This window comes from Heterodontus francisci, chromosome 10, assembly GCF_036365525.1.
Source record: "Heterodontus francisci isolate sHetFra1 chromosome 10, sHetFra1.hap1, whole genome shotgun sequence".
Taxonomy (NCBI): domain Eukaryota; kingdom Metazoa; phylum Chordata; class Chondrichthyes; order Heterodontiformes; family Heterodontidae; genus Heterodontus; species Heterodontus francisci.
In genome coordinates this window covers 3,223,890-3,242,400 of record NC_090380.1, presented here as the reverse complement: position 1 = coordinate 3,242,400, position 18,511 = coordinate 3,223,890, and positions in this window count along the sequence as shown.

Sequence of the window (18,511 nt, the reverse complement as noted above, 5' to 3'; positions counted from 1 at the left end):
AGTTTCAGAGAGTCTCAGAGAGTGTCTGAGAGTGTCAGAGAGTGATAGAGAGTGTCAGAGAGTGTCTGAGAGTGTCAGAGAGGGTCTGAGAGTGTCAGAGAGTGATAGAGAGTGATAGAGAGTGTCAGAGAGTGTCAGACAGTGTCAGAGAGTGATAGAGAGTGTCAGAGAGTGATAGAGAGTGTCAGAGAGTGTCTGAGAGTGTCTGAGAGTGTCAGAGAGTGATAGAGAGTGTCAGAGAGTGTCAGACAGTGTCAGAGAGTGACAGAGAGTGTCAGAGAGTGATAGAGAGTGTCAGAGAGTGTCTGAGAGTGTCTGAGAGTGTCTGAGAGTGTCAGAGAGTGATAGAGAGTGTCAGAGAGTGTCAGAGAGTGATAGAGAGTGTCAGAGAGTGTCAGACAGTGTCAGAGAGTGATAGAGAGTGATAGAGAGTGTCAGAGAGTGTCAGACAGTGTCAGAGAGTGATAGAGAGTGTCAGAGAGTGATAGAGAGTGATAGAGAGTGATAGAGAGTGTCAGAGAGTGTCAGAGAGTGATAGAGAGTGATAGAGAGTGTCAGAGAGTGATAGAGAGTGTCAGAGAGTGTCTGGGAGTGTCAGAGAGTGTCTGAGAGTGTCAGAGAGTGATAGAGAGTGATAGAGAGTGTCAGAGAGTGTCATAGAGTGATAGAGAGTGTCAGAGAGTGTCAGACAGTGTCAGAGAGTGATAGAGAGTGATAGAGAGTGTCAGAGAGTGTCAGACAGTGTCAGAGAGTGATAGAGAGTGTCAGAGAGTGTCTGAGAGTGTCAGAGAGTGTCTGAGAGTGTCAGAGAGTGATAGAGAGTGATAGAGTGATAGAGAGTGTCAGAGAGTGATAGAGAGTGTCAGAGAGTGTCTGAGAGTGTCAGAGAGTGTCTGAGAGTGTCAGAGAGTGATACAGAGTGATAGTGTGTCAGAGAGTGATAGAGAGTGTCAGAGAGTGGTAGAGAGTGTCAGAGAGTGTCTGAGAGTGTCAGAGAGTGTCTGAGAGTGTCAGAGAGTGATAGAGAGTGATAGAGATTGTCAGAGAGTGTCAGACAGTGTCAGAGAGTGATAGAGAGTGTCAGAGAGTGTCAGACAGTGTCAGAGAGTGATAGAGAGTGTCAGAGAGTGTCAGACAGTGTCAGAGAGTGATAGAGAGTGATAGAGAGTATCAGAGAGTCTCAGAGAGTGTCTGAGAGTGTCAGAGAGTGATAGAGAGTGTCAGAGAGTGTCTGAGAGTGTCAGAGAGGGTCTGAGAGTGTCAGAGAGTGATAGAGAGTGAAAGAGAGTGTCAGAGAGTGTCAGACAGTGTCAGAGAGTGATAGAGAGTGTCAGAGAGTGATAGAGAGTGTCAGAGAGTGTCTGAGAGTGTCTGAGAGTGTCAGAGAGTGATAGAGAGTGTCAGAGAGTGTCAGACAGTGTCAGAGAGTGACAGAGAGTGTCAGAGAGTGATAGAGAGTGTCAGAGAGTGTCTGAGAGTGTCTGAGAGTGTCTGAGATTGTCAGAGAGTGATAGAGAGTGATAGAGTGATAGAGAGTGTCAGAGAGTGATAGAGAGTGTCAGAGAGTGTCAGAGAGTGTCAGACAGTGTCAGAGAGTGATAGAGAGTGTCAGAGAGTGTCTGAGAGTGTCAGAGAGTGTCTGAGAGTGATAGAGAGTGATAGTGTGATAGAGAGTGTCAGAGAGTGATAGAGAGTGTCAGAGAGTGTCTGAGAGTGTCAGAGAGTGTCAGACAGTGTCAGAGAGTGATAGAGAGTGATAGAGAGTGTCAGAGAGTGTCAGACAGTGTCAGAGAGTGATAGAGAGTGTCAGAGAGTGTCTGAGAGTGTCAGAGAGTGTCTGAGAGTGTCAGAGAGTGATAGAGAGTGATAGAGTGATAGAGAGTGTCAGAGAGTGATAGAGAGTGTCAGAGAGTGTCTGAGAGTGTCAGAGAGTGTCTGAGAGTGTCAGAGAGTGATAGAGAGTGATAGAGTGTCAGAGAGTGATAGAGAGTGTCAGAGAGTGTCAGAGAGTGTCAGAGAGTGTCAGAGAGTGTCTGAGAGTGTCAGAGAGTGATAGAGAGTGTCAGAGAGTGTCTGAGAGTGTCAGAGAGTGTCTGAGAGTGTCAGAGAGTGATAGAGAGTGATAGAGTGTCAGAGAGTGATAGAGAGTGTCAGAGAGTGTCAGAGAGTGTCAGAGAGTGTCAGAGAGTGTCTGAGAGTGTCAGAGAGTGATAGAGAGTGTCAGAGAGTGTCTGAGAGTGTCAGAGAGTGTCTGAGAGTGTCAGAGAGTGATAGAGAGTGATAGAGATTGTCAGAGAGTGTCAGACAGTGTCAGAGAGTGATAGAGAGTGTCAGAGAGTGTCAGACAGTGTCAGAGAGTGATAGAGAGTGATAGAGAGTTTCAGAGAGTCTCAGAGAGTGTCTGAGAGTGTCAGAGAGTGATAGAGAGTGTCAGAGAGTGTCTGAGAGTGTCAGAGAGGGTCTGAGAGAGTCAAAGAGTGATAGAGAGTGATAGAGAGTGTCAGAGAGTGTCAGACAGTGTCAGAGAGTGATAGAGAGTGATAGAGAGTGTCAGAGAGTGTCAGACAGTGTCAGAGAGTGACAGAGAGTGTCAGAGAGTGATAGAGAGTGTCAGAGAGTGTCTGAGAGTGTCTGAGAGTGTCTGAGATTGTCAGAGAGTGATAGAGAGTGATAGAGTGATAGAGAGTGTCAGAGAGTGATAGAGAGTGTCAGAGAGTGTCAGAGAGTGTCAGACAGTGTCAGAGAGTGATAGAGAGTGTCAGAGAGTGTCTGAGAGTGTCAGAGAGTGTCTGAGAGTGTCAGAGAGTGATAGAGAGTGATAGTGTGATAGAGAGTGTCAGAGAGTGATAGAGAGTGTCAGAGAGTGTCTGAGAGTGTCAGAGAGTGTCAGACAGTGTCAGAGAGTGATAGAGAGTGATAGAGAGTGTCAGAGAGTGTCAGTCAGTGTCAGAGAGTGATAGAGAGTGTCAGAGAGTGTCTGAGAGTGTCAGAGAGTGTCTGAGAGTGTCAGAGAGTGATAGAGAGTGATAGAGTGATAGAGAGTGTCTGAGAGTGATAGAGAGTGTCAGAGAGTGTCTGAGAGTGTCAGAGAGTGTCTGAGAGTGTCAGAGAGTGATAGAGAGTGATAGAGTGTCAGAGAGTGATAGAGAGTGTCAGAGAGTGTCAGAGAGTGTCAGAGAGTGTCAGAGAGTGTCTGAGAGTGTCAGAGAGTGATAGAGAGTGTCAGAGAGTGTCTGAGAGTGTCAGAGAGTGTCTGAGAGTGTCAGAGAGTGATAGAGAGTGATAGAGTGTCAGAGAGTGATAGAGAGTGTCAGAGAGTGTCAGAGAGTGTCAGAGAGTGTCAGAGAGTGTCTGAGAGTGTCAGAGAGTGATAGAGAGTGTCAGAGAGTGTCTGAGAGTGTCAGAGAGTGTCTGAGAGTGTCAGAGAGTGATAGAGAGTGATAGAGATTGTCAGAGAGTGTCAGACAGTGTCAGAGAGTGATAGAGAGTGTCAGAGAGTGTCAGACAGTGTCAGAGAGTGATAGAGAGTGATAGAGAGTTTCAGAGAGTCTCAGAGAGTGTCTGAGAGTGTCAGAGAGTGATAGAGAGTGTCAGAGAGTGTCTGAGAGTGTCAGAGAGGGTCTGAGAGAGTCAGAGAGTGATAGAGAGTGATAGAGAGTGTCAGAGAGTGTCAGACAGTGTCAGAGAGTGATAGAGAGTGTCAGAGAGTGATAGAGAGTGTCAGAGAGTGTCTGAGAGTGTCTGAGAGTGTCAGAGAGTGATAGAGAGTGTCAGAGAGTGATAGAGAGTGTCAGACAGTGATAGAGAGTGTCAGAGAGTGTCTGAGAGTGTCTGAGAGTGTCTGAGAGTGTCAGAGAGTGATAGAGAGTGATAGAGTGATAGAGAGTGTCAGAGAGTGATAGAGAGTGTCAGAGAGAGTCTGAGAGTGTCAGAGAGTGTCTGAGAGTGTCAGAGAGTGATAGAGAGTGATAGAGAGTGATAGAGTGTCAGAGAGTGTCAGAGTGTGTCAGACAGTGTCAGAGAGTGATAGAGAGTGTCTGAGAGTGTCTGAGAGTGTCTGAGAGTGTCAGAGAGTGATAGAGAGTGTCAGAGAGTGTCAGACAGTGTCAGAGAGTGATAGAGAGTGTCAGAGAGTGATAGAGAGTGTCAGAGAGTGTCTGAGAGTGTCAGAGAGTGTCTGAGAGTGTCAGAGAGTGATAGAGAGTGATATAGTGTCAGAGAGTGATAGAGAGTGTCAGAGAGTGTCAGAGAGTGTCAGAGAGTGTCAGAGAGTGATAGAGAGTGTCAGAGAGTGATAGAGAGTGTCAGAGAGTGTCTGAGAGTGTCAGAGAGTGTCTGAGAGTGTCAGAGAGTGATCGAGAGTGATAGAGATTGTCAGAGAGTGTCAGACAGTGTCAGAGAGTGATAGAGAGTGTCAGAGAGTGTCAGACAGTGTCAGAGAGTGATAGAGAGTGATAGAGAGTTTCAGAGAGTCTCAGAGAGTGTCTGAGAGTGTCAGAGAGTGATAGAGAGTGTCAGAGAGTGTCTGAGAGTGTCAGAGAGGGTCTGAGAGTGTCAGAGAGTGATAGAGAGTGATAGATAGTGTCAGAGAGTGTCAGACAGTGTCAGAGAGTGATAGAGAGTGTCAGAGAGTGATAGAGAGTGTCAGAGAGTGTCTGAGAGTGTCTGAGAGTGTCAGAGAGTGATAGAGAGTGTCAGAGAGTGTCAGACAGTGTCAGAGAGTGACAGAGAGTGTCAGAGAGTGATAGAGAGTGTCAGAGAGTGTCTGAGAGTGTCTGAGAGTGTCTGAGAGTGTCAGAGAGTGATAGAGAGTGTCAGAGAGTGTCAGAGAGTGATAGAGAGTGTCAGAGAGTGTCAGACAGTGTCAGAGAGTGATAGAGAGTGATAGAGAGTGTCAGAGAGTGTCAGACAGTGTCAGAGAGTGATAGAGAGTGTCAGAGAGTGATAGAGAGTGATAGAGAGTGATAGAGAGTGTCAGAGAGTGTCAGAGAGTGATAGAGAGTGATAGAGAGTGTCAGAGAGTGATAGAGAGTGTCAGAGAGTGTCTGGGAGTGTCAGAGAGTGTCTGAGAGTGTCAGAGAGTGATAGAGAGTGATAGAGAGTGTCAGAGAGTGTCATAGAGTGATAGAGAGTGTCAGAGAGTGTCAGACAGTGTCAGAGAGTGATAGAGAGTGATAGAGGGTGTCAGAGAGTGTCAGACAGTGTCAGAGAGTGATAGAGAGTGTCAGAGAGTGTCTGAGAGTGTCAGAGAGTGTCTGAGAGTGTCAGAGAGTGATAGAGAGTGATAGAGTGATAGAGAGTGTCAGAGAGTGATAGAGAGTGTCAGAGAGTGTCTGAGAGTGTCAGAGAGTGTCTGAGAGTGTCAGAGAGTGATACAGAGTGATAGAGTGTCAGAGAGTGATAGAGAGTGTCAGAGAGTGTCAGAGAGTGTCAAAGAGTGTCTGAGAGTGTCAGAGAGTGATAGAGAGTGTCAGAGAGTGTCTGAGAGTGTCAGAGAGTGTCAGAGAGTGTCAGAGAGTGATAGAGAGTGATGGAGATTGTCAGAGAGTGTCAGAGAGTGTCAGAGAGTGATAGAGAGTGTCAGAGAGTGTCAGACAGTGTCAGAGAGTGATAGAGAGTGATAGAGAGTTTCAGAGAGTCTCAGAGAGTGTCTGAGAGTGTCAGAGAGTGATAGAGAGTGTCAGAGAGTGTCTGAGAGTGTCAGAGAGGGTCTGAGAGTGTCAGAGAGTGATAGAGAGTGATAGAGAGTGTCAGAGAGTGTCAGACAGTGTCAGAGAGTGATAGAGAGTGTCAGAGAGTGATAGAGAGTGTCAGAGAGTGTCTGAGAGTGTCTGAGAGTGTCAGAGAGTGATAGAGAGTGTCAGAGAGTGTCAGACAGTGTCAGAGAGTGACAGAGAGTGTCAGAGAGTGATAGAGAGTGTCAGAGAGTGTCTGAGAGTGTCTGAGAGTGTCTGAGAGTGTCAGAGAGTGATAGAGAGTGATAGAGTGATAGAGAGTGTCAGAGAGTGATAGAGAGTGTCAGAGAGTGTCAGAGAGTGTCAGAGAGTGTCTGAGAGTGTCAGAGAGTGATAGATAGTGATAGAGTGTCAGAGAGTGTCAGAGAGTGTCAGACAGTGTCAGAGAGTGATAGAGAGTGTCAGAGAGTGTCTGAGAGTGTCAGAGAGTGATAGAGAGTGTCAGAGAGTGTCAGACAGTGTCAGAGAGTGACAGAGAGTGTCAGAGAGTGATAGAGAGTGTCAGAGAGTGTCTGAGAGTGTCTGAGAGTGTCTGAGAGTGTCAGAGAGTGATAGAGAGTGATAGAGTGATAGAGAGTGTCAGAGAGTGATAGAGAGTGTCAGAGAGTGTCTGAGAGTGTCAGAGAGTGTCTGAGAGTGTCAGAGAGTGATACAGAGTGATAGAGTGTCAGAGAGTGATAGAGAGTGTCAGAGAGTGTCAGAGAGTGTCAGAGAGTGTCAAAGAGTGTCTGAGAGTGTCAGAGAGTGATAGAGAGTGTCAGAGAGTGTCTGAGAGTGTCAGAGAGTGTCTGAGAGTGTCAGAGAGTGATAGAGAGTGACAGAGAGTGTCAGAGAGTGATAGAGAGTGTCAGAGAGTGTCAGACAGTGTCAGAGAGTGATAGAGAGTGTCAGAGAGTGATAGAGAGTGTCAGAGAGTGTCTGAGAGTGTCAGACAGTGTCAGAGAGTGATAGAGAGTGATAGAGAGTTTCAGAGAGTCTCAGAGAGTGTCTGAGAGTGTCAGAGAGTGATAGAGAGTGTCAGAGAGTGTCTGAGAGTGTCAGAGAGGGTCTGAGAGTGTCAGAGAGTGATAGAGAGTGATAGAGAGTGTCAGAGAGTGTCAAACAGTGTCAGAGAGTGATAGAGAGTGTCAGAGAGTGATAGAGAGTGTCAGAGAGTGTCTGAGAGTGTCTGAGAGTGTCAGAGAGTGATAGAGAATCTCAGAGAGTGTCAGACAGTGTCAGAGAGTGACAGAGAGTGTCAGAGAGTGATAGAGAGTGTCAGAGAGTGTCTGAGAGTGTCTGAGAGTGTCTGAGAGTGTCAGAGAGTGATAGAGAGTGATAGAGTGATAGAGAGTGTCAGAGAGTGATAGAGAGTGTCAGAGAGTGTCTGAGAGTGTCAGAGAGTGTCTGAGAGTGTCAGAGAGTGATAGAGAGTGATAGAGTGTCAGAGAGTGTCAGAGAGTGTTAGACAGTGTCAGAGAGTGATAGAGAGTGTCAGAGAGTGTCTGAGAGTGTCTGAGAGTGTCAGAGAGTGATAGAGAGTGTCAGAGAGTGTCAGACAGTGTCAGAGAGTGACAGAGAGTGTCAGAGAGTGATAGAGAGTGTCAGAGAGTGTCTGAGAGTGTCTGAGAGTGTCTGAGAGTGTCAGAGAGTGATAGAGAGTGATAGAGTGATAGAGAGTGTCAGAGAGTGATAGAGAGTGTCAGAGAGTGTCTGAGAGTGTCAGAGAGTGTCTGAGAGTGTCAGAGAGTGATAGAGAGTGATAGAGTGTCAGAGAGTGATAGAGAGTTTCAGAGAGTGTCAGAGAGTGTCAGAGAGTGTCAGAGAGTGATAGAGAGTGTCAGAGAGTGATAGAGAGTGTCAGAGAGTGATAGAGAGTGTCAGAGAGTGTCTGAGAGTGTCAGAGAGTGTCTGAGAGTGTCTGAGAGTGTCAGAGAGTGATAGAGAGTGATAGAGATTGTCAGAGAGTGTCAGACAGTGTCAGAGAGTGATAGAGAGTGTCAGAGAGTGTCAGACAGTGTCAGAGAGTGATAGAGAGTGATAGAGAGTTTCAGAGAGTCTCAGAGAGCGTCTGAGAGTGTCAGAGAGTGATAGAAAGTGTCAGAGAGTGTCTGAGAGTGTCAGAGAGGGTCTGAGAGTGTCAGAGAGTGATAGAGAGTGATAGAGAGTGTCAGAGAGTGTCAGACAGTGTCAGAGAGTGATAGAGAGTGTCAGAGAGTGATAGAGAGTGTCAGAGAGTGTCTGAGAGTGTCTGAGAGTGTCAGAGAGTGATAGAGAGTGTCAGAGAGTGTCAGAGAGTGTCAGACAGTGTCAGAGAGTGACAGAGAGTGTCAGAGAGTGATAGAGAGTGTCAGAGAGTGTCTGAGAGTGTCTGAGAGTGTCTGAGAGTGTCAGAGAGTGATAGAGAGTGTCAGAGAGTGATAGAGAGTGTCAGAGAGTGTCAGACAGTGTCAGAGAGTGATAGAGAGTGATAGAGAGTGTCAGAGAGTGTCAGACAGTGTCAGAGAGTGATAGAGAGTGTCAGAGAGTGATAGAGAGTGATAGAGAGTGTCAGAGAGTGTCAGAGAGTGTCTGAGAGTGTCAGTGAGTGTCTGAGAGTGTCAGAGAGTGATGGAGAGTGATAGAGTGTCACAGAGTGTCAGAGAGTGATATACGAGTGTCAGAGAGTGTCAGACAGTGTCAGAGAGTGATAGAGAGTGTCAGAGAGTGTCAGACATTGTCAGAGAGTGATAGAGAGTGATAGAGAGTGTCAGAGAGTGTCAGACAGTGTCAGAGAGTGATAGAGAGTGTCAGAGAGTGATAGAGAGTGATAGAGAGTGTCAGAGAGTGTCAGAGAGTGTCTGAGAGTGTCAGTGAGTGTCTGAGAGTGTCAGAGAGTGATGGAGAGTTATAGAGTGTCACAGAGTGTCTGAGAGTGTCTGAGAGAGTCTGAGAGTGTCAGAGAGTGATAGCGAGTGTCAGAGAGTGTCAGACAGTGTCAGAGAGTGACAGAGAGTGTCAGAGAGTGATAGAGAGTGTCTGAGAGTGTCTGAGAGTGTCTGAGAGTGTCAGAGAGTGTCAGAGAGTGATAGAGAGTGTCAGACAGTGTCAGACAGTGTCAGAGAGTGATAGAGAGTGATAGAGAGTGTCAGAGAGTGTCAGACAGTGTCAGAGAGTGATAGAGAGTGTCAGAGAGTGATAGAGAGTGATAGAGAGTGATAGAGAGTGTCAGAGAGTGTCAGAGAGTGTCAGAGAGTGATAGAGAGTGATAGAGAGTGTCAGAGAGTGATGGAGAGTGTCAGAGAGTGTCTGGGAGTGTCAGAGAGTGTCTGAGAGTGTCAGAGAGTGATAGAGAGTGATAGAGAGTGTCATAGAGTGATAGAGAGTGTCAGAGAGTGTCAGTGTCAGAGAGTGATAGAGAGTGATAGAGAGTGTCAGAGAGTGTCAGACAGTGTCAGAGAGTGATAGAGAGTGTCAGAGAGTGTCTGAGAGTGTCAGAGAGTGTCTGAGAGTGTCAGAGAGTGATAGAGAGTGATAGAGTGATAGAGAGTGTCAGAGAGTGATAGAGAGTGTCAGAGAGTGTCTGAGAGTGTCAGAGAGTGTCAGACAGTGTCAGAGAGTGATAGAGAGTGATAGAGAGTGTCAGAGAGTGTCAGACAGTGTCAGAGAGTGATAGAGAGTGTCAGAGAGTGTCTGAGAGTGTCAGAGAGTGTCTGAGAGTGTCAGAGAGTGATAGAGAGTGATAGAGTGATAGAGAGTGTCAGAGAGTGATAGAGAGTGTCAGAGAGTGTCTGAGAGTGTCAGAGAGTGTCTGAGAGTGTCAGAGAGTGATAGAGAGTGATAGAGTGTCAGAGAGTGTCAGAGAGTGTCAGAGAGTGTCAGAGAGTGTCAGAGAGTGTCTGAGAGTGTCAGAGAGTGATAGAGAGTGTCAGAGAGTGTCTGAGAGTGTCAGAGAGTGTCTGAGAGTGTCAGAGAGTGATAGAGAGTGATAGAGTGTCAGAGAGTGATAGAGAGTGTCTGAGAGTGTCAGAGAGTGTCTGAGAGTGTCAGAGAGTGATAGAGAGTGATAGAGATTGTCAGAGAGTGTCAGACAGTGTCAGAGAGTGATAGAGAGTGTCAGAGAGTTTCAGACAGTGTCAGAGAGTGATAGAGAGTGATAGAGAGTTTCAGAGAGTCTCAGAGAGTGTCTGAGAGTGTCAGAGAGTGATAGAGAGTGTCAGAGTGTGTCTGAGAGTGTCAGAGAGGGTCTGAGAGTGTCAGAGAGTGATAGAGAGTGATAGAGAGTGTCAGAGAGTGTCAGACAGTGTCAGACAGTGTCAGAGAGTGATAGAGAGTGTCAGAGAGTGATAGAGAGTGTCAGAGAGTGTCTGAGAGTGTCTGAGAGTGTCAGAGAGTGATAGAGAGTGTCAGAGAGTGTCAGACAGTGTCAGAGAGTGACAGAGAGTGTCAGAGAGTGACAGAGAGTGTCTGAGAGTGTCTGAGAGTGTCTGAGAGTGTCAGAGAGTGATAGAGAGTGATAGAGTGATAGAGAGTGTCAGAGAGTGATAGAGAGTGTCAGAGAGTGTCTGAGAGTGTCAGAGAGTGTCTGAGAGTGTCAGAGAGTGATAGAGAGTGATAGAGTGTCAGAGAGTGTCAGACAGTGTCAGAGAGTGATAGAGAGTGTCAGAGAGTGATAGAGAGTGTCAGAGAGTGTCTGAGAGTGTCTGAGAGTGTCAGAGAGTGATAGAGAGTGTCAGAGAGTGTCAGACAGTGTCAGAGAGTGACAGAGAGTGTCAGAGAGTGATAGAGAGTGTCAGAGAGTGTCTGAGAGTGTCTGAGAGTGTCTGAGAGTGTCAGAGAGTGATAGAGAGTGATAGAGTGATAGAGAGTGTCAGAGAGTGATAGAGAGTGTCAGAGAGTGTCTGAGAGTGTCAGAGAGTGTCTGAGAGTGTCAGAGAGTGATAGAGAGTGATAGAGTGTCAGAGAGTGATAGAGAGTGTCAGAGAGTGTCAGAAAGTGTCAGAGAGTGATAGAGAGTGTCAGAGAGTGATAGAGAGTGTCAGAGAGTGTCTGAGAGTGTCAGAGAGTGTCTGAGAGTGTCTGAGAGTGATAGAGAGTGATAGAGATTGTCAGAGAGTGTCAGACAGTGTCAGAGAGTGATAGAGAGTGTCAGAGAGTGTCAGACAGTGTCAGAGAGTGATAGAGAGTGATAGAGAGTTTCAGAGAGTCTCAGAGAGTGTCTGAGAGTGTCAGAGAGTGATAGAGAGTGTCAGAGAGTGTCTGAGAGTGTCAGAGAGGGTCTGAGAGTGTCAGAGAGTGATAGAGAGTGATAGAGAGTGTCAGAGAGTGTCAGACAGTGTCAGAGAGTGATAGAGAGTGTCAGAGAGTGATAGAGAGTGTCAGAGAGTGTCTGAGAGTGTCTGAGAGTGTCAGAGAGTGATAGAGAGTGTCAGAGAGTGTCAGACAGTGTCAGAGAGTGACAGAGAGTGTCAGAGAGTGATAGAGAGTGTCAGAGAGTGTCTGAGAGTGTCTGAGAGTGTCTGAGAGTGTCAGAGAGTGATAGAGAGTGTCAGAGAGTGTCAGAGAGTGATAGAGAGTGTCAGAGAGTGTCAGAGAGTGATAGAGAGTGATAGAGAGTGTCAGAGAGTGTCAGACAGTGTCAGAGAGTGATAGAGAGTGTCAGAGAGTGATAGAGAGTGATAGAGAGTGATAGAGAGTGTCAGAGAGTGTCAGAGAGTGATAGAGAGTGATAGAGAGTGTCAGAGAGTGATAGAGAGTGTCAGAGAGTGTCTGGGAGTGTCAGAGAGTGTCTGAGAGTGTCAGAGAGTGATAGAGAGTGATAGAGAGTGTCAGAGAGTGTCATAGAGTGATAGAGAGTGTCAGAGAGTGTCAGACAGTGTCAGAGAGTGATAGAGAGTGATAGAGAGTGTCAGAGAGTGTCAGACAGTGTCAGAGAGTGATAGAGAGTGTCAGAGAGTGTCTGAGAGTGTCAGAGAGTGTCTGAGAGTGTCAGAGAGTGATAGAGAGTGATAGAGTGATAGAGAGTGTCAGAGAGTGATAGAGAGTGTCAGAGAGTGTCTGAGAGTGTCAGAGAGTGTCTGAGAGTGTCAGAGAGTGATACAGAGTGATAGAGTGTCAGAGAGTGATAGAGAGTGTCAGAGAGTGTCAGAGAGTGTCAGAGAGTGTCAAAGAGTGTCTGAGAGTGTCAGAGAGTGGTAGAGAGTGTCAGAGAGTGTCTGAGAGTGTCAGAGAGTGTCTGAGAGTGTCAGAGAGTGATAGAGAGTGATAGAGATTGTCAGAGAGTGTCAGACAGTGTCAGAGAGTGATAGAGAGTGTCAGAGAGTGTCAGACAGTGTCAGAGAGTGATAGAGAGTGATAGAGAGTATCAGAGAGTCTCAGAGAGTGTCTGAGAGTGTCAGAGAGTGATAGAGAGTGTCAGAGAGTGTCTGAGAGTGTCAGAGAGGGTCTGAGAGTGTCAGAGAGTGATAGAGAGTGATAGAGAGTGTCAGAGAGTGTCAGACAGTGTCAGAGAGTGATAGAGAGTGTCAGAGAGTGATAGAGAGTGTCAGAGAGTGTCTGAGAGTGTCTGAGAGTGTCAGAGAGTGATAGAGAGTGTCAGAGAGTGTCAGACAGTGTCAGAGAGTGACAGAGAGTGTCAGAGAGTGATAGAGAGTGTCAGAGAGTGTCTGAGAGTGTCTGAGAGTGTCTGAGATTGTCAGAGAGTGATAGAGAGTGATAGAGTGATAGAGAGTGTCAGAGAGTGATAGAGAGTGTCAGAGAGTGTCAGAGAGTGTCAGACAGTGTCAGAGAGTGATAGAGAGTGTCAGAGAGTGTCTGAGAGTGTCAGAGAGTGTCTGAGAGTGTCAGAGAGTGATAGAGAGTGATAGTGTGATAGAGAGTGTCAGAGAGTGATAGAGAGTGTCAGAGAGTGTCTGAGTGTGTCAGAGAGTGTCAGACAGTGTCAGAGAGTGATAGAGAGTGATAGAGAGTGTCAGAGAGTGTCAGACAGTGTCAGAGAGTGATAGAGAGTGTCAGAGAGTGTCTGAGAGTGTCAGAGAGTGTCTGAGAGTGTCAGAGAGTGATAGAGAGTGATAGAGTGATATAGAGTGTCAGAGAGTGATAGAGAGTGTCAGAGAGTGTCTGAGAGTGTCAGAGAGTGTCTGAGAGTGTCAGAGAGTGATAGAGAGTGATAGAGTGTCAGAGAGTGATAGAGAGTGTCAGAGAGTGTCAGAGAGTGTCAAAGAGTGTCAGAGAGTGTCTGAGAGTGTCAGAGAGTGATAGAGAGTGTCAGAGAGTGTCTGAGAGTGTCAGAGAGTGTCTGAGAGTGTCAGAGAGTGATAGAGAGTGATAGAGTGTCAGAGAGTGATAGAGAGTGTCAGAGAGTGTCAGAGAGTGTCAGAGAGTGTCAGAGAGTGTCTGAGAGTGTCAGAGAGTGATAGAGAGTGTCAGAGAGTGTCTGAGAGTGTCAGAGAGTGTCTGAGAGTGTCAGAGAGTGATAGAGAGTGATAGAGATTGTCAGAGAGTGTCAGACAGTGTCAGAGAGTGATAGAGAGTGTCAGAGAGTGTCAGACAGTGTCAGAGAGTGATAGAGAGTGATAGAGAGTTTCAGAGAGTCTCAGAGAGTGTCTGAGAGTGTCAGAGAGTGATAGAGAGTGTCAGAGAGTGTCTGAGAGTGTCAGAGAGTGTCAGAGAGTGATAGAGAGTGTCAGACAGTGTCAGAGAGTGATAGAGAGTGTCAGAGAGTGATAGAGAGTGTCAGAGAGTGTCTGAGAGTGTCTGAGAGTGTCAGAGAGTGATAGAGAGTGTCAGACAGTGTCAGAGAGTGACAGAGAGTGTCAGAGAGTGATAGAGAGTGTCAGAGAGTGTCTGAGAGTGTCTGAGAGTGTCTGAGAGTGTCAGAGAGTGATAGAGAGTGATAGAGTGATAGAGAGTGTCAGAGAGTGATAGAGAGTGTCAGAGAGTGTCTGAGAGTGTCAGAGAGTGTCTGAGAGTGTCAGAGAGTGATAGAGAGTGATAGAGAGTCAGAGAGTGTCAGAGTGTGTCAGACAGTGTCAGAGAGTGATAGAGAGTGTCAGAGAGTGATAGAGAGTGTCAGAGAGTGTCTGAGAGTGTCTGAGAGTGTCAGAGAGTGATAGAGAGTGTCAGAGAGTGTCAGACAGTGTCAGAGAGTGACAGAGAGTGTCAGAGAGTGATAGAGAGTGTCAGAGAGTGTCTGAGAGTGTCTGAGAGTGTCTGAGAGTGTCAGAGAGTGATAGAGAGTGATAGAGTGATAGAGAGTGTCAGAGAGTGATAGAGAGTGTCAGAGAGTGTCTGAGAGTGTCAGAGAGTGTCTGAGAGTGTCAGAGAGTGATAGAGAGTGATAGAGTGTCAGAGAGTGTCAGAGAGTGTCAGAGAGTGTCAGAGAGTGATAGAGAGTGTCAGAGAGTGTCCGAGAGTGTCAGAGAGTGTCTGAGAGTGTCAGAGAGTGATCGAGAGTGATAGAGATTGTCAGAGAGTGTCAGACAGTGTCAGAGAGTGATAGAGAGTGTCAGAGAGTGTCAGACAGTGTCAGAGAGTGATAGAGAGTGATAGAGAGTTTCAGAGAGTCTCAGAGAGTGTCTGAGAGTGTCAGAGAGTGATAGAGAGTGTCAGAGAGTGTCTGAGAGTGTCAGAGAGGGTCTGAGAGTGTCAGAGAGTGATAGAGAGTGATAGAGAGTGTCAGAGAGTGTCAGACAGTGTCAGAGAGTGATAGAGAGTGTCAGAGAGTGATAGAGAGTGTCAGAGAGTGTCTGAGAGTGTCTGAGAGTGTCAGAGAGTGATAGAGAGTGTCAGAGAGTGTCAGACAGTGTCAGAGAGTGACAGAGAGTGTCAGAGAGTGATAGAGAGTGTCAGAGAGTGTCTGAGAGTGTCTGAGAGTGTCAGAGAGTGATAGAGAGTGTCAGAGAGTGTCAGAGAGTGATAGAGAGTGTCAGAGAGTGTCAGACAGTGTCAGAGAGTGATAGAGAGTGATAGAGAGTGTCAGAGAGTGTCAGGCAGTGTCAGAGAGTGATAGAGAGTGTCAGAGAGTGATAGAGAGTGATAGAGAGTGATAGAGAGTGTCAGAGAGTGTCAGAGAGTGATAGAGAGTGATAGAGAGTGTCAGAGAGTGATAGAGAGTGTCAGAGAGTGTCTGGGAGTGTCAGAGAGTGTCTGAGAGTGTCAGAGAGTGATAGAGAGTGATAGAGAGTGTCAGAGAGTGTCAGACAGTGTCAGAGAGTGATAGAGAGTGATAGAGAGTGTCAGAGAGTGTCAGACAGTGTCAGAGAGTGATAGAGAGTGTCAGAGAGTGTCTGAGAGTGTCAGAGAGTGTCTGAGAGTGTCAGAGAGTGATAGAGAGTGATAGAGTGATAGAGAGTGTCAGAGAGTGATAGAGAGTGTCAGAGAGTGTCTGAGAGTGTCAGAGAGTGTCTGAGAGTGTCAGAGAGTGATACAGAGTGATAGAGTGTCAGAGAGTGATAGAGAGTGTCAGAGAGTGTCAGAGAGTGTCAGAGAGTGTCAAAGAGTGTCTGAGAGTGTCAGAGAGTGATAGAGAGTGTCAGAGAGTGTCTGAGAGTGTCAGAGAGTGTCTGAGAGTGTCAGAGAGTGATAGAGAGTGATAGAGATTGTCAGAGAGTGTCAGACAGTGTCAGAGAGTGATAGAGAGTGTCAGAGAGTGTCAGACAGTGTCAGAGAGTGATAGAGAGTGATAGAGAGTTTCAGAGAGTCTCAGACAGTGTCTGAGAGTGTCAGAGAGTGATAGAGAGTGTCAGAGAGTGTCTGAGAGTGCCAGAGAGGGTCTGAGAGTGTCAGAGAGTGATAGAGAGTGATAGAGAGTGTCAGAGAGTGTCAGACAGTGCCAGAGAGTGATAGAGAGTGTCAGAGAGTGATAGAGAGTGTCAGAGAGTGTCTGAGAGTGTCTGAGAGTGTCAGAGAGTGATAGAGAGTGTCAGAGAGTGTCAGACAGTGTCAGAGAGTGACAGAGAGTGTCTGAGAGTGTCTGAGAGTGTCTGAGAGTGTCTGAGAGTGTCAGAGAGTGATAGAGAGTGATAGAGTGATAGAGAGTGTCAGAGAGTGATAGAGAGTGTCAGAGAGTGATAGAGAGTGTCAGAGAGTGTCTGAGAGTGTCAGAGAGTGTCTGAGAGTGTCAGAGAGTGATAGAGAGTGATAGAGTGTCAGAGAGTGTCAGAGAGTGTCAGACAGTGTCGGAGAGTGATAGAGAGTGTCAGAGAGTGTCTGAGAGTGTCTGAGAGTGTCAGAGAGTGATAGAGAGTGTCAGAGAGTGTCAGACAGTGTCAGAGAGTGACAGAGAGTGTCAGAGAGTGATAGAGAGTGTCAGAGAGTGTCTGAGAGTGTCTGAGAGTGTCTGAGAGTGTCAGAGAGTGATAGAGAGTGATAGAGTGATAGAGAGTGTCAGAGAGTGATAGAGAGTGTCAGAGAGTGTCTGAGAGTGTCAGAGAGTGTCTGAGAGTGTCAGAGAGTGATACAGAGTGATAGAGTGTCAGAGAGTGATAGAGAGTGTCAGAGAGTGTCAGAGAGTGTCAGAGAGTGTCAAAGAGTGTCTGAGAGTGTCAGAGAGTGATAGAGAGTGTCAGAGAGTGTCTGAGAGTGTCAGAGAGTGTCTGAGAGTGTCAGAGAGTGATAGAGAGTGATAGAGATTGTCAGAGAGTGTCAGACAGTGTCAGAGAGTGATAGAGAGTGTCAGAGAGTGATAGAGAGTGTCAGAGAGTGTCTGAGAGTGTCAGACAGTGTCAGAGAGTGATAGAGAGTGATAGAGAGTTTCAGAGAGTCTCAGAGAGTGTCTGAGAGTGTCAGAGAGTGATAGAGAGTGTCAGAGAGGGTCTGAGAGTGTCAGAGAGGGTCTGAGAGTGTCAGAGAGTGATAGAGAGTGATAGAGAGTGTCAGAGAGTGTCAAACAGTGTCAGAGAGTGATAGAGAGTGTCAGAGAGTGATAGAGAGTGTCAGAGAGTGTCTGAGAGTGTCTGAGAGTGTCAGAGAGTGATAGAGAATCTCAGAGAGTGTCAGACAGTGTCAGAGAGTGACAGAGAGTGTCAGAGAGTGATAGAGAGTGTCAGAGAGTGTCTGAGAGTGTCTGAGAGTGTCTGAGAGTGTCAGAGAGTGATAGAGAGTGATAGAGTGATAGAGAGTGTCAGAGAGTGATAGAGAGTGTCAGAGAGTGTCTGAGAGTGTCAGAGAGTGTCTGAGAGTGTCAGAGAGTGATAGAGAGTGATAGAGTGTCAGAGAGTGTCAGAGAGTGTCAGACCGTGTCAGAGAGTGATAGAGAGTGTCAGAGAGTGTCTGAGAGTGTCTGAGAGTGTCAGAGAGTGATAGAGAGTGTCAGAGAGTGTCAGACAGTGTCAGAGAGTGACAGAGAGTGTCAGAGAGTGATAGAGAGTGTCAGAGAGTGTCTGAGAGTGTCTGAGAGTGTCTGAGAGTGTCAGAGAGTGATAGAGAGTGATAGAGTGATAGAGAGTGTCAGAGAGTGATAGAGAGTGTCAGAGAGTGTCTGAGAGTGTCAGAGAGTGTCTGAGAGTGTCAGAGAGTGATAGAGAGTGATAGAGTGTCAGAGAGTGATAGAGAATTTCAGAGAGTGTCAGAGAGTGTCAGAGAGTGTCAGAGAGTGATAGAGAGTGTCAGAGAGTGATAGAGAGTGTCAGAGAGTGATAGAGAGTGTCAGAGAGTGTCTGAGAGTGTCAGAGAGTGTCTGAGAGTGTCTGAGAGTGTCAGAGAGTGATAGAGAGTGATAGAGATTGTCAGAGAGTGTCAGACAGTGTCAGAGAGTGATAGAGAGTGTCAGAGAGTGTCAGACAGTGTCAGAGAGTGATAGAGAGTGATAGAGAGTTTCAGAGAGTCTCAGAGAGCGTCTGAGAGTGTCAGAGAGTGATAGAGAGTGATAGAGAGTGTCAGAGAGTGTCAGACAGTGTCAGAGAGTGATAGAGAGTGTCAGAGAGTGATAGAGAGTGTCAGAGAGTGTCTGAGAGTGTCAGAGAGTGATAGAGAGTGATAGAGTGTCAGAGAGTGTCAGAGAGTGTCAGACCGTGTCAGAGAGTGATAGAGAGTGTCAGAGAGTGTCTGAGAGTGTCTGAGAGTGTCAGAGAGTGATAGAGAGTGTCAGAGAGTGTCAGACAGTGTCAGAGAGTGACAGAGAGTGTCAGAGAGTGATAGAGAGTGTCAGAGAGTGTCTGAGAGTGTCTGAGAGTGTCTGAGAGTGTCAGAGAGTGATAGAGAGTGATAGAGTGATAGAGAGTGTCAGAGAGTGATAGAGAGTGTCAGAGAGTGTCTGAGAGTGTCAGAGAGTGTCTGAGAGTGTCAGAGAGTGATAGAGAGTGATAGAGTGTCAGAGAGTGATAGAGAGTTTCAGAGAGTGTCAGAGAGTGTCAGAGAGTGTCAGAGAGTGATAGAGAGTGTCAGAGAGTGATAGAGAGTGTCAGAGAGTGATAGAGAGTGTCAGAGAGTGTCTGAGAGTGTCAGAGAGTGTCTGAGAGTGTCTGAGAGTGTCAGAGAGTGATAGAGAGTGATAGAGATTGTCAGAGAGTGTCAGACAGTGTCAGAGAGTGATAGAGAGTGTCAGAGAGTGTCAGACAGTGTCAGAGAGTGATAGAGAGTGATAGAGAGTTTCAGAGAGTCTCAGAGAGCGTCTGAGAGTGTCAGAGAGTGATAGAGAGTGATAGAGAGTGTCAGAGAGTGTCAGACAGTGTCAGAGAGTGATAGAGAGTGTCAGAGAGTGATAGAGAGTGTCAGAGAGTGTCTGAGAGTGTCTGAGAGTGTCAGAGAGTGATAGAGAGTGATAGAGAGTGTCAGAGAGTGTCAGACAGTGTCAGAGAGTGACAGAGAGTGTCAGAGAG